We start from the raw sequence: 14,783 nt of genomic DNA, 5'->3' as shown, positions 1-14,783 counted from the left end.
ACTTCTGATGTTATGGGGGCATAGAGTATACAATTTCTCCACAGACTCCAAAAATGAATGCAAAAAAATATCATATTTACATTTAAGGTTGTTTTTGTACAACAGTAATGATAAAATATCCTTCATTTAAAAAACCAACATGAATCTTACTTTATCTGTTTATTCACTGAGCATTTTTACTGAAAATTGTAGCCAGCTACAGATGGAACTTTTCGTCATATTACAGGTGTTTTCCAAGGTAAGCATTTTAAATTCGAGACTAAGAAACATGTTAGCCTGCTGGCTGGTAAATTTGCTTGTTAAAAGGTGGGGGAAAAAGGGTTCCGGTAGTGCTTCAGTGGTTTTTTCATTAGAGGAGTTCTAAAAGGGTATTGAAAAGGCTCTGTCCATAAACTAGAAGAATTTTGGATTCTCTTTTGTACATCATCCATATGAAGTTTCAGGCAGAACTCCCATTTTACTTTTTAAAAAAATTACTGTAAGTGAATTTTAATACCATAAATTGATTTGTCAGATTTGTTATTTTTCCTTTAAGATATATTTTGACTGAAAATTCCTGGAACTTTAATATAGTTTATTAGAACATTTTCTTAGTATATTCTCCCAGATAGCCTATAATACAAAGTCATCACAGTCTGTTGTTAAAGATCTTTTTTTTGATTTTTGTACTTCTGATAGTTATGGTGGTCATAGAGTATACAATTTCTCCACAGACTCCATAAACTGAATGCAAAAAAAAAAACCATATTACATTTAAAGGTGTTTTTGTACAACAGCTACTGAAAAAATATCCTTCATTTAAAAAACCAAATGAATCTTACTTTGTCTGTTATTCACTGAGCATTTTTTACTGAAAATTGTAGCCAGCTACAGAATGGAACTTTTAGTCATATTACCAGGCTGTTTTCCAAGGTAAGCATTTTAAATTGAGACTAAAGAAACATGTAGCCTGCTGGCTGTGTAAATTCTGCATGTAAAAGGTGGAAAAAGGGTTTCCAGGTAGGGCTTCAGTGGTATTTTTCATAGAGAGTTTAAAAGGGTATTGAAAAGGCTCTGTCCATAACTAGAAGAATTTTGGAATATCTCTTTTGTGAAAAATCCAGTTTTCCCCTTATCAATGCAAGTTGATGATTTCTTTTTTCTCATCAGAAACAGATTTTAAAGGGCTTCAATTGAGAATATCTAAAGGAATTTACCTTTCTCCAAGTGAGGTGTTTTTTTCTATTACACTTTTATGTGTTACTGGAACTGTGGTTTGTACATAGAATCTTTAATTTCCCCTAGGCGAAATTCACTTTGCCTTATACCTGAAATGCATCTGCCAGCAGGAAACACAGTCGTGGAAATCTTATGCTGTGGCCCAGGCTGATTTTCTCCACATGAATGTCTTTCCAGAGACATCTAACCAGAAAGGACAACATGAATCTAAACTGATGAATCTGTTTCACCAAAAAGCTCATTAAGCTTATTGGCAGTTCAGCAGACAGTTTATAAGACAATATATAATTCAAGATTTCTAATTTTTTTTTCAGAAAACTTAACCACCTTTCAGTCTATTTGTGGACACAAAAATCAAAACAGTTTTGTGTGATTCAATTGACAGAATGATGTAAGGAAAGAAGGTTGTTTGCATCTGTAACTATTTCATTGACATATCTCCATATTTTGAGACTTGTAGTTGATATTTTAAGATTTGTGTCTCTTATTTAGAAACAAAATTTGTGCATTTCAGCACAGTTCATGTTGGTATGTATGTATTAAACCTATATATTTATTATTACTTTAAAATTTTGACTACATTATGAGAAGTAGAATATAATTCTTTCCGCCAGTTTTTTTTTATTTTTTTGCTAGCTTAGGAAAAGAAGAAGAAGAAAAAAACCACGTTTTTTCATTATACCACATCACTTATACTGCATCTCAATACTTTAATGGTATTTATCTAGCACCAGCACAATTTTATTTTTAATTAAGGTAACCATAGATCTTGTCTCTGGTTTATATCTCATATATGTAATGTTGTACTTAAAAAAAAACTACTTATAAATAATATCTATAGATAAATATTTGTGATTGACTCATGTTTCATCTGTACTGTTTCATATCTCTTGTCAAAAAAGCAGCAATTTTTCAATTCAAAGTACCCAGCTGGAGAGAAGATAGATTCTTCAGGCCATACCTATCTTGACCATTCAGACACTATTTCATTCATTAGTTAAGATTGATCTTTTTTTATTTTTTTGTAATGCACAATTTCAGGATATAAAGACATTTCAGATTACACTTGCTTGTATTTTAGAATATTTGTCATAATATGGATATGGTTTATGCTGATGAAAATTGCTGCCATAAAATCTCATTCCATGTTGGAGGAATATATAATAATAACTCAATAACAACTCAAATTTCATATAAGATTTTAGTAACAAAAACCCTTCCTGTTATAAAAACAATACAGATCAGAGTAGAAGTATGACTTCTTGCAGTACTAATAAATCAGTTTCAGTAATATAATGGAAAAAATTTGAGAATAATTTTTTGAAACATTAAACTTGAGTGAACAAAATTATTCATTCCTGCAGAATGAGCTACATCTTTGTCTCATTTACAGGCAAAAGGTATGATATATAATTTTATATAATTTAAACATTTTAAGATCAGAATGTACTATTTTAAGTGTTTTGTTTGAATCCATGTCTGACATAGGTCATACAATTCCATCACACTTCATGTATCATGACAATCTTTTAGAATAGTACAAACTTTTTTTGCAAAGATATTACAGTTTGAGACACTTCAGTGAGTTAAATGTTCCTCCACCATGACCTTACATCTGTTCTTTGAATTTCCAAGTCTCTTTTTAAGCCACTCATCACATTTTATAATTTATCACATTATGTTATACAAACTGGTTTGTAAACTACCTCTGATATATGTAGAAAAAATGAAAATACTGATTTTGCTTACTTTTCACAATCACAAAATAGAGTGCAAGTATATGTAAAAATTATCTTTCTCATACCTGAAGAAAAATTCCCAAAATTACTTCAGAACAAAGCTCCTCTATTGGCACAAATTTCTATTGAAAGTTACACAATAAAATCAATCAATCAATCAATCAATCAATCAAATGTCAGTTGTGAGAAAAGTACTTGAAAAATGCAAGTTTCGTTTTTTCTCAATTCTTCAATAACTTTATTTACTGTCAGTCTAATATGCATGATGTACTTCACATTGGTTATGTGAAGAGTAAGGTTCGAAACACAGAACTACCTGTGCAGGAATATCAGCATCTGTCCCTAAAGTTTGCTTCTGCACAGCAGATGAAATTGCCACATATGCACCTACACTTTCATTTTGTAGAACCAGTGTTTTAAGGAAGGATAACTGTATTTTATCTAAAAGGTTATATAGCCTCATGGTAATCTATTGCTATCATATATAAACAGTTTACTCCAACTCAGGTAGATTGAATTTTTTTCTGAGAATGAAAATGTCTGGGTAGTGTGGTCTTTTATTTGTTTTATTTATTTTACTGTATTTGTTTGATTGCTTTAATTCACCTGGTGGCTGAAATGATAAATGTTATTTAGGAATTCAAAACCATATATAGAATATATCTAGGTATAATGAAGAGCAATAGAAATTGAAACATTTTCTAAACTTTACAGTGATAGCAATGGTGTTTCACCTCAGTGATTTCCCCTTGCAAACATATAATTCCTTGACAAATCAAATTCTTCCATAAGCAGTGGAATGTCTGGGAGACTCTTCCAAATTAAAATTCAGAACATCTAAAACTTATTATTATTTTTGTTCCTACAAAAGTCATATCTGCTGACCACAGAATAAGCCTAATTTCCTGAGACCACAACTATGGTCAAATTTCTTTATGCACAATTTGTTTTATAAATCAGAATTTATGTTCTTGTGCAAATTAAGAATTTCTCTTAATAAATTAACATGGGGATTCCATTCCAAAAAATATGCACAATGTATATTTTTCAGTGAAAATTATTCTAAAGCTATGACACAGATGTATCCTAATTGTTGAAATGCAAAGACACCTATAAGAACAAAATAAAAATTAAACAAACAAACAAAAAGATTCATGAGCCAGATTTTTGTTTTGCTTTGGTCTTGTTTGCCTAATTCTTAACATTTTTTATTAATTTTAGCTTATGAAAATAAGAGCCCTTTATTATTGCCATTTCATCATGGAAAGAGACATGCTTTGGGATCTTGAAGTGATGTGTCTTGGCATCCTGTCACAGTGACTCCTATATTAGCAACAATATTTTTAATGGTCCATGTTGTGTGAATTAAGTTATTATAAATTTTAGGGGAGAAATGGGTATATCTGTGCTTTTATTTCTGTGGGTTGTAGGCTTTGCTAGCTCTTAATTAGACTGAAAGTTGGTACTAGAAATTGTATAATAACATATTTTTCATTTAAGAACTTCAGACAAGCTCAAAGTCTCAGAATGATCAATGTTTCCATTGCTCAGGTAGAATATGTAAAGAATATCTTTTGCCTGACACTAACATGTTCAGACTTCAAATTATTCTAATGGCCTTTTGCACTGCCTGTTGCTAATAGCAATTGATGAAGGTATCTCCAGTAATGGTTTAGGAAAGATTAAGGACAGACTTGTAAGTTCAGTCTCAATTTTCAGCACTCCTGTATGAAATGTTGCTGAAGACTGTGGTGATGGAACACGCTAGAGAAGTCGCTCTTTTTTCCCCTGACAGTACATTAAATGTAATCATGATATGAATTAGACAGACCACATGTAATGGTTGGCCCAAATACTTCTTTGAAATGGTTTTCTTTGTGTTTAAATCTTTGGCACTCTTGTAAAAGGCATTGATAAGCCTCTGAACAGCAATTGAAGTTGAGTAAGTTAGTCAAGCAGAAAAATAATTAGGAAATATGTGTTTAATGCATCACTAATAGAAGTCTTTAGACATTACATTGTGCCTTGGTGTTTCATTTACCTCTTTTGACATTAATATTGCCATCATCTTTTAGTGATTTGTAAAATTTCATTTTTGATTCATTACTCTTCTTTCCTTCTATGTCTGTGTATACAATCTTCCCAGAAATGAAATAAGGATATTGATTACTTCTGTCTAAAGTTTATGGAACAAGGTTAGAATCAATTTTTAGTGCATCTATAGCACTGATAATTTCATTTATACCTGAGTTACAGGTGATAAAAGAGCTGAAGCCAAGAAAACAAGACACAACATATACAATACTGCTGATCTGTAAAGTCAATGGTTCCACCCCTCCTTTAGATATTTGTCATTTTTTTAAGATTATTTTATTTCTCCCCCTTTCTGGAGCAAGATTAATTTTCTTTCCTAAACCCAAAATTTAACACAGAGACAGACATACAGTTATCAGCCTTTGCTTTGTTGTTGCTAGAATAATTTGCTACTTTTTTATATTTGTATCTTGTTTAATACTAGTATTGGCTCTTAGATATTGACAAACCATTCCCTACACGGAACTTTGAATTTTATGTACAAAAGCATTTAGATTTTTAATGTCATTATAATGTTCTAATTTCACAGTAATGTTGAAATTAGTGCACAAGCTGCTGTAAGTGATAAATCCAGAATCACAAAAAATATTGCATAGTTGAAAAGAGAAAATATACAGGAAATTGTTCTCAAGCCTTTTTAGTTTCATGTATTTGGTAATAAGTGACATATTGAATATTGAAATAATTGCGCTTCTATTTGCAATACTGGAATATCTAATCTAAAACCATTGCTCCTTCTTCTATAACCTCAGGCCCTGATAAAAAGCCCTCCCTCTCTTTTACTGCTTTAAGTATTGAAAGGCTATGACAAAGTCTGCCTGGACCCTTCTCAAGGACCTGGCGATGCATATTGTTGGATCCTACACCCTTGTGTGGTTGTAATCCAGTATTGCATGACCAAGACATGTAATAAGTTTTTATGTATAGGCTCCACAGTGGAATAAAACCAGGGGCAGCATACTCTGTGTTTCACTCCAATTTGTGCTGTAACTGGTAGAGAATGAGCAGCAAGAGAGACCTCACCAGTGCCTGATACAGCTGAGAAGCTCTGTTTCATCTAAGAAAACAAGGAAGTGGGCTGTTGTTAAGCACCTTTCAAGGTCCATTGCATGCAGAGACGTATTCCATGCAGTTCACAAGCAGATGTTCAAACTGAATTCCTACAAAGCTCCCTGCATGAGGTCATAGAGTTTTACTATACATAATATTTGATTGAATATATTTTTAGCATATAAATTTAACTGTTTCAGTGGATTTTCCTCATTTTGTTTTGTTTCACTTCCACATTTATGAAAACATTTGGATCTGACATTTATTGGAACATCCTCAAATTCTACCCTGCCATATTTGCATTAATTTCTTCAGTTTTGCCTGATTTTAAAATAATTCTCTCTTTTTTCTTTCCTTTTTTTAAATTTTATTTAAAGTTTTTTGTTTAGGCATAAATCTCTGAAAGTTTACTTTTTTCACTCAATCATCTCTGTAATACAGATCATCTATTAAGGAAAATTATATCCTCTCTCTAATTCAGGAAGTGAGAATGTTTTTATTGATTTCAATAGGATCAAGATTGCATCAACATACTCAAACTAGCTAATCATAGTATTTTATCTGTTTTTAATGAAGTGGAATGGACTGTCCTTTATAATTCTTGTGTTGGATGTATGATAAAACTTCAGAGTTCTTCTCTTGCTTATTCTTTCAGTTCCAAGACTTTTCGTAATTGTTTTTGTATGCAAAATGTAAGCCTGCAATACTAAGGGCAATCTACTGTCAAATATTTTAGAATTGAAATGGAATTCAAGAAGTTCAAGGCACATAGAGGCTACACTTGTATATTGCTACTGGCAGATTTTTCACTATGTCTTTCATCTTCTGTTTTCTAAATATTTTCTTACTGTGTATAGCTAAACTACAGCAACAGATATTGTAGAAATGTTCTGAGCTAGATCTAAACGCTTCTCATGCCATTTTTGCACTTCTCAGCTATGCAGAAAAAAGATTTCTAGAATTTTTAGCTCAACTTCCTTGAGGAAAATTGAAACACTGAAAATCCTACAACCTATTTTCTAAATCAGGAAAAAGTATATTGTTAGAGAAGAACAACTATTAAAATTCTCCATGTGAAATATTTTTAAAATATTTCAGATTTTTCCTTTTTTTCTCGAAACCTATAAAATCAATTATGTGATGTATTAAGCATTTAAGAAGGTACTGAAGAATTTGTATTATTGAGACAGTGTCCCAGAATAACTTGATGGGGCTAGAAAAAAGCACCAACAGTTTTATTTTGGCTGACACGGACAGTTTAGACTGGTAAAGATCTTAAGTGCTGGAGGACCTAGTAAGTATATTCCAGTGCTTCGCTCAGTCTGAGAAATGTTTTCTTATTTTTAACCTGAATTTACAGCTTTCAATGAATAAACTACATTTTTTAAAGTGCAGGAGAAAACAGAAAAATTAAAGTGTTGTATAGAAGTTGCAGTATGGTTATAAATGAATACCATTTTTTTTATATCACAAAAAAGATTATTGCATACATTTTTTAATAAATAATACCTTACCAATATATAATAAAAGAAATTAAACTTTAGAACTCTTGATTTTACATTCTTTGGTGTAGGGATGTAAAGTGTAAGAGAACATATTGACATCTCAGATCTTTTTGAAAACTGTTTGTCATGGTGGCAATGACTTGAAAATGTATCACATACTGGAAACAGACTGGATATTAGGGAAAGTTCTTTACCCAGAGGGTGGTTGGCATTGGGACAGGCTCACCAGGGAAGTGGTCACAGCACCACACCTGACAGAGCTCAAGTGTCGGACAATGCTCACTCAGGCTCATGGTGTGATTCTTGTGTCCTGTGCAGGGCAAGGAGTTGGATGTTGATCGTAGAGGATCCCTTCCAGCTCAGAATATTCTGTGATTCTATTATTCTAGAATATGTTACTATTTGAACTCAGTGTCTTTTCAGTTTTTAGTTTGTGCAGAGAAATGCTGGAACAGCAGCTCTTACTTTGTAGAATCTGAAGTCATACTTAAACAGACATCTCTGTTTTCCTTTAACAATGGAAAAAGAGGCTATTTTTCATGAAAATTAGAACCACATATCATGCTTTAAAAAAAAGCCAACAGAATGACACAACAAACCCTAGGACACTCTGATTGTGTGAAAAGATAGAGAAGACACAATAATGCATTTCCTAGAATGGCAGCTAGTGATGTCTTCAAATGGCCTTCACCAGAAGGAAAAAGCATACTGCTCTAATCAATACACAGATAGTCTGTAATGTAAAGATTAAGATCAGAATACTTACTAATCCAATGCTTTTTCTCTCCATATAGCACTTTGGAAGTCAATATCATTAGAAACCTGGTCCATTTCCCTGCTTTGAAAGCATTATATATTTAAGGTTTCTAAATAATTAATCCAGTCTCTGTCATTAAAAATATAAAAAGTAAGTCCATCCATTAACTTCTGCAGCTGCTGCCTGAATATTAGGGGGTTTGGTGGTTTTGGTGGTATTTTTTTAAACTACTCAGTATTCTTTTCCCTCTTGTTGAATTGTGCTACATTAAAGGCAGAGAGTATTAGACCCATCCAGCTGCCAAAAGGAAGTCTTCTTTTCCTCAATAGTAAATGAGTAAATACTCTCATGTATCTCTCTCTGATGGGAAAGGAAGGCAAGGCAAGGTCACTCTCATGGTACCTATATAAATAGGGCATAGAAAATAGGTAAAAATGCTTTTTTAAAAAGGGTTTCCAGATGTAAGAGGTACAAAAGTTATAATATTTTTTATTGCAATATTTATGAAATACTGAACAAGTTGACTGCTGTTTGGTGCATTATCAATGAATCCTTTACAATTCAGTTACAAATCTACTAATGAGATTTGAGTGTTTTATGCATTCACAGACTACAAGTAGATACTGGATTTTAACCACTTTTGCATTAAAAAAAACATTAATTTCATAGAATCATAGAATGGTTTGAATTGGAAGGGATCTTAAAGATCATCTAGTTCCAATTCCCCTGCCCTGAGCAGGAACATATTGTCCTAGCTCCAGTTGCTCAGGGCCCATATCCGACTTAACTTTGAACTCTTCTAGGGAAGGATCATTCTTCTACTATCATTTTCCCTACCTAATCCACAGCTAAACTCTTGCCTTTTGCAGATAAAGAAATGCCTGCTCTTGTTTAAGAAAATTAAAAATAATTTTTAAAAAATCTTAACTCTTTACATTTATAAGTGTTCTTAGAAGAGGCACATGGAATTAGGTAACTCTCCAGTTTATGTTACTAATGTTCAAGTAGAAAGCTGCAGAAACAGTGAACTGCTTAGGATCAGGTCAGCAAAAATCCCCAAAACAACTTTAAATCAAGAAATGCTGTCAAGAAAATGTTTTGTTCAGTAATACAGGAGTTTTAAGATGTATCAAGCAAAGGCATTTGCTGTGGGTTACTTGCTCTGTATTAATAAATAATATAGTAATTCTCTTTAGCCCTAACCATAATTCATATGGGGTTTTTTGTTGTTGTCTTCTCAATGTACTCTAAATCATGTAAACTGAAGAGTGCTTTGCTCCTGTTCTGGAGGTAAGACTAGAAAGCCAGGATTGCTCTGCCAAACATCTTAAAATTTTCATTCTTTCCATTGCTCCACTTCTCACAAATGCCTCTCCTTCTTTCTACTGTCTCGATATGTAGAATTTTTAAATTAACTTAATACAAAGGAGATGAAAATGTTAGTTCTATTGGAAGATAATATTACAAGGAGAAGTCTGAGTTTTCCTTGAAAATAATGATGAAATAGAATCTGACTCATTCTGCAGCTATGGCATGCATTTTATATCAATCAATTTCCATAAAATAAGAACAAAACTTTGAACTGTCTCAAGAGTCTTTTACTTTTAAGCTGCCTGGACATGGTACATGAAGTCACTGAGGGAAGTGGTAGAATACATATTCTTTTAACACTCCCAGCATTTACCTTCTGGAGAAATGTGCTCATTTTTGGTATTCCCTGGTCCACATTTGATGTGAAAGAAAATGAATTTTTCTATCTGATGTTTAACTATCAACAGCAGAGAATTACCTTAAAAATCTGTACTAACATTTTGTCTTTCCATTAAAATGAAATATGTCACACTTCTGCTACACTAAGGAAGTTTTTCATTTTTTCGGGTGTCCAAATGGGTAAGAAGTTTTAAAGGTTTTGGTTTATGCCAATCTGGGCTTCAGCTTCCCTGTTTGTATATTCATGCATCTCAGAGCTGAACAATGTTATTGAATCATGCAGTGTGTACGAAATACTTTCATCAGTTATTTCATACAGAGAGCCAAATAACTAGTCTATTTCTTGACGTTCATAACAGTGAACAGCTTTTTCACTGAATTTTAGAACATTCATTACTTGACATTAATAATTCTAAGGCATTTTGTAATTTGCTGCAGAAATTTCAACCAAGCCATGTGTGCCATGCCAAAGTCTAGTATTTGGTGACTCTGCATAGAATCTAATATTAGAATCATACTGAATAATTATAACTTGGTTTTTTTTTCAAAATTAGTAATGTAAAATATTAGTTTAATTTAATACAGTAAAGGCACTTTAAAAAGGATAATATCACACCAAATGAAAGCATATTAATAATTTTACCCTCTTTTTGCTGAACTGACTTTAATTCAAACTAGCTCTATTAGATCTGCAGATCTCAATAAACCTACAGATTAATCTGTGTTAATCCTCTTTTGGTCAAGAAAGGTTTATCACACTCCAAACCAAGTTAGTTCTGCCTGTTAGTAGATGCTGCTACTGTGTGACACATGGATGTTAGAATGAGAATGACACAGGGACAGAGTTAGAATGAGAAAATTGATGACTTTTTGAAAGGAAAATGAAAATGCTTAATCAAACACAGAATATTTCAAGAGATTTGAAATATTTTCTTCTCAGACACTGTGTGCTCCTGATTTCCATTGTGGTTTTTTCCCAGCTGCATCCAGTATGTCAAAATAAGAAGACATTTTGTTCTTGGAAAATAGAAGGTATTCTAAATATACGTCTTCTTTTAAAAAATGCCATCAAATATTTATTATGTAGGTTAACCTAGTCTTCATCTTGTATTCATGATTTCTTCACTCTTTCTCCTTCATACAGTTTCAACAGTCTGTGAATTAGTGATAGTTACTTTCCAATGGGATGACTATGCTTTGTTTTTCAGGAGAAAAAACTATTTCTGAGGTGATTTCTAAACTGATTTTTTTTTAGATTTGGTGCACTTTCCCATAAATTTGTGACATTTTGGAAGTCTGAACACAGATCACACGATGGACCATACCTTCTGCTTTATATTTAACTAGAAGTAATGCAGTTTTTTTTTTTTTGAAAAAAAATTTGTCTGTGCTAGAACTAAAGAAGAGGGGATGGTAGCAAGTGGGAGATTATTTTCAAAATATCATGCTAGAACTGAATTAAAGCAGTAACACAGATAAGCTTGTATGCTGATCTCTTTCCATGATCTTTTGTTGTCAATGGATCTCATTGCAAAAAAAAAAAAAAAAAAAAAAAAAGAGTAAAGCAAAATAGAACTGTCTTATAGTTCTGGTTTTGTTTTTGTTTGGTTGTGGGTTTTTGTTTATTTGTTTGTTTTTTAAACTAATAGTCGATAAAATGAGTTATTATAGTGAAAAAAGTGAAAATCTTTTGGGGAAATACAAGGCAAGAGTTCATTGCTCAGCTGGTGTCCTGGAAGTTTCTCTGACTGGCACTTTTCCATATTAGAACGTTTTTATGATGATCCTGCTGAGCCCTTTACAACTCTAGACTGTCAAGTAAGTGAAGAGAAATTCTTCTCAAACATTGTTGGCTTCAATTTACTGGAATCCAAGAAGGCACAGTAATCCTTGCTTTTTGTGCTAGGGGAAACTAATGATAATAGAAGGGTTTTTTCTCATCTGAGTTCCATGTTTGCCCAGTGCTTATCTGGGGAAAAATAGACAGAACAACTTTCTCCAAGACTGTTTTCCTTAGCCTTCTCCTAAGTTGGAATGCTTTCCTTTAGAACCAATAAGCAAAATGATGTCTCACATTCTGCCATTCATTCCAAGCATGAGCCAGAGAGAAGAAAAAAATTTTGAATCCATTTCAGCTTCCTTTCAAACCTGGTTCAGGGTCAAAATGTAGCATAATGAAACACAAAATCTTATGAGATGTTAATCTGTTAAAGAGCTCACTCACTCCCTTGCTCATGCCTGAATCCTCCCCTGCTCAGCATTCCTGTCCAAACATTTAAGAGAATGCATCTTGATTATCAGAACACTTAGAAAACCCTCAAAAAACCGTAAGTATGTTTTCCTCTTGCACTTAATGCTGTTTATACTGATAGATCCTTTCAGGTTTTTTTATTGTGGTGGTGGCGGGCTTCTTTTTTTTGTTGTTTCTTCGATTTGGTTTTAGTTTTGTTTTTTTGTTTTCTTTCTTTGGGGATTTTTTTGCAGAGCAGATCTCTTCCTCCTTCTTCTAAGGGAAAAATATGATACCCTTCTGCTGTTGAAACAGTTTGACACCATAATTGCCATGCAAATCTGAATCTTTGTATTGGTTTTCACTTCTGCCTACAGTATTCTAGATTCCTGTTCAAAGATACAAGGTTTCCTAAAAAGTTTAATACAGGTTTCTTATGCATCCATGATTTTAACATGTCAAGGGAAAATTGTGTTAACTCTGCAATATATTGGAAAAATAACAAATACTATTCTGAAAGCCTGCCACTCACCCAGAGTTCAAGCGTACAGCAGGAGCAGTGTAGAAGACTGAATTTTATTTCCAGAGTGAAAGCTGGAGTAATTTTGAGAGTGCATACATTGTTCGTCCTGTCCAGGATCTTCTCAATAACAAAAAGTGACTGGAGATGGACTATCTAGTGTTAGCCTGAGCATGTGCTTTAGCAATGCAGTCTGAATCTTTTTTCCTTAAATGTTTATTTTAGACAAACCTCACAGATAACTGTTGACAGCTTAAATGTGGATTGGGAGAAAGACTTTGTTCACTTTTTTCTTTACCTTATACACTTATGAGGCATATACAATATTACTGCTCATCTTTTTTATTTCCATACAAAATTATTAGTCTTTGAGCTTGCTTGTGTTCTCTTCTTGCGGTTACTGAATAGTGTGTGAATTTCTGGGACCTGATGCTAGTGCAGTGAAGTTGAAACCAAATTATAGGAAGGCCACATGCAATGGAATATGTATCTCAGAAAAGAATATTTTTAACATTTCTATCTTCACCTTTCTCCTCCAGGCAGGAGGAGAGGAAGGAAAGGGAAAAAAACCAAACCAGCAGATACTGTTTTTTCAAGTAATGTATTAAAATTATTAAATATATTAAAATAACTATCCCTTATAGTTGCAGAATCATTGCAGGCCAGGTCTGGAATTTAGGCTGACACTGAAGTGCAGCAGAAGAGTAAGAGTTGTAATCTGCTATTGCTATTACTAACACTTGAAATATATGCTAATAGTTCTGGTAATAATCGCTATCTGCCATGCAGCAAATAATGAAGTATCTGCAAGAATTCTCTAAGGTAGGAGATTAAATAATTGCTAGTCACCTTGTAGTTCTAATATTAGTTTATATCTCCACAATAATATTAAAGTACTAACATGAATTACTGATACAGTAGGAATCTGGCAGTTATTCTATTGGAATTCCTGCTATATTTATGGAGTTGAAAAATATTATTTCAATTCTGCCTATTTAGTCACTATTAGAAAGTCCCTTGGTGAAAGGACTTTCAGTAAAACACTCATAATCCAAATACATTCTTCCCTTTACTGATTACTCCAATACAAAATGCTTGGGAAATCTGTGGTTGATGAAATATTTACTTCTGTTTTGGAGCTGAAGCAAATGCTTATGGGTTACAGCTCAAAATGTGTCCCAAAGCTTAGAGAATACAAATGGTTTGTGAGAGTCTGTAATAGACCAGAAATATCCATAAACCACCCCCTGCCAAGAAGTGATGTTGTCTGCATATGTCTCCTGCTTTGTCGGCCTTATTTCCCATTCTGGCAGGTTAATATTTCTAAGAATGGAATGAAAGGGCTTGTGCTAGAAATATATGTAAACATGTATAATTTGAATCTGAAATTCTGCCCTGCTTATGACAGGATTTTCAACTTTTGTCTCCTTTTTCATTTCCCACAAGATCTTATATTCTATATTTCCCCATGCTTCCTTCCTATTTGTATCACCTTGGATATTCTTGCTCCATGTAAACTGGATTTTTATATTATGTAGATTCAGAAAGAAAGATTTACTACACACAGAGTTTTAAATCTTTTGGTTGGGCTGCAGGGGAGATTAATATCAGCAACACACAAATATGCCAGGACAAACTTTTCTTATGTAGAATACAGTTTCCCTGAGGCAAATGAAGGCATATAATGTCCGAGATATGCGGATACATCTAAATATAAAAGAAGGAGAGAATTAATGAAAGAACTCATTGATAAATCAGGAAAATATTTACTGAACTTGCTAGAGTGCTGCAGACTGAATTTTAGCATTTTTGTGATACAATGCCTTTCAGACTGTGCATTCTTATTCTATCAGTTATTACTTATCTGACCTCTTTACAATTTTTATTTTGAATTTTGTTATTATGAATTAAACCACTTCACTCTCTAGTTACTCTTTCTAGTTTATTTTATTGCCTATTT

Source organism: Zonotrichia leucophrys, chromosome Z (assembly GCF_028769735.1).
Source record: "Zonotrichia leucophrys gambelii isolate GWCS_2022_RI chromosome Z, RI_Zleu_2.0, whole genome shotgun sequence".
Lineage (NCBI taxonomy): Eukaryota > Metazoa > Chordata > Aves > Passeriformes > Passerellidae > Zonotrichia > Zonotrichia leucophrys.
This window is presented reverse-complemented; position numbering follows the sequence as displayed.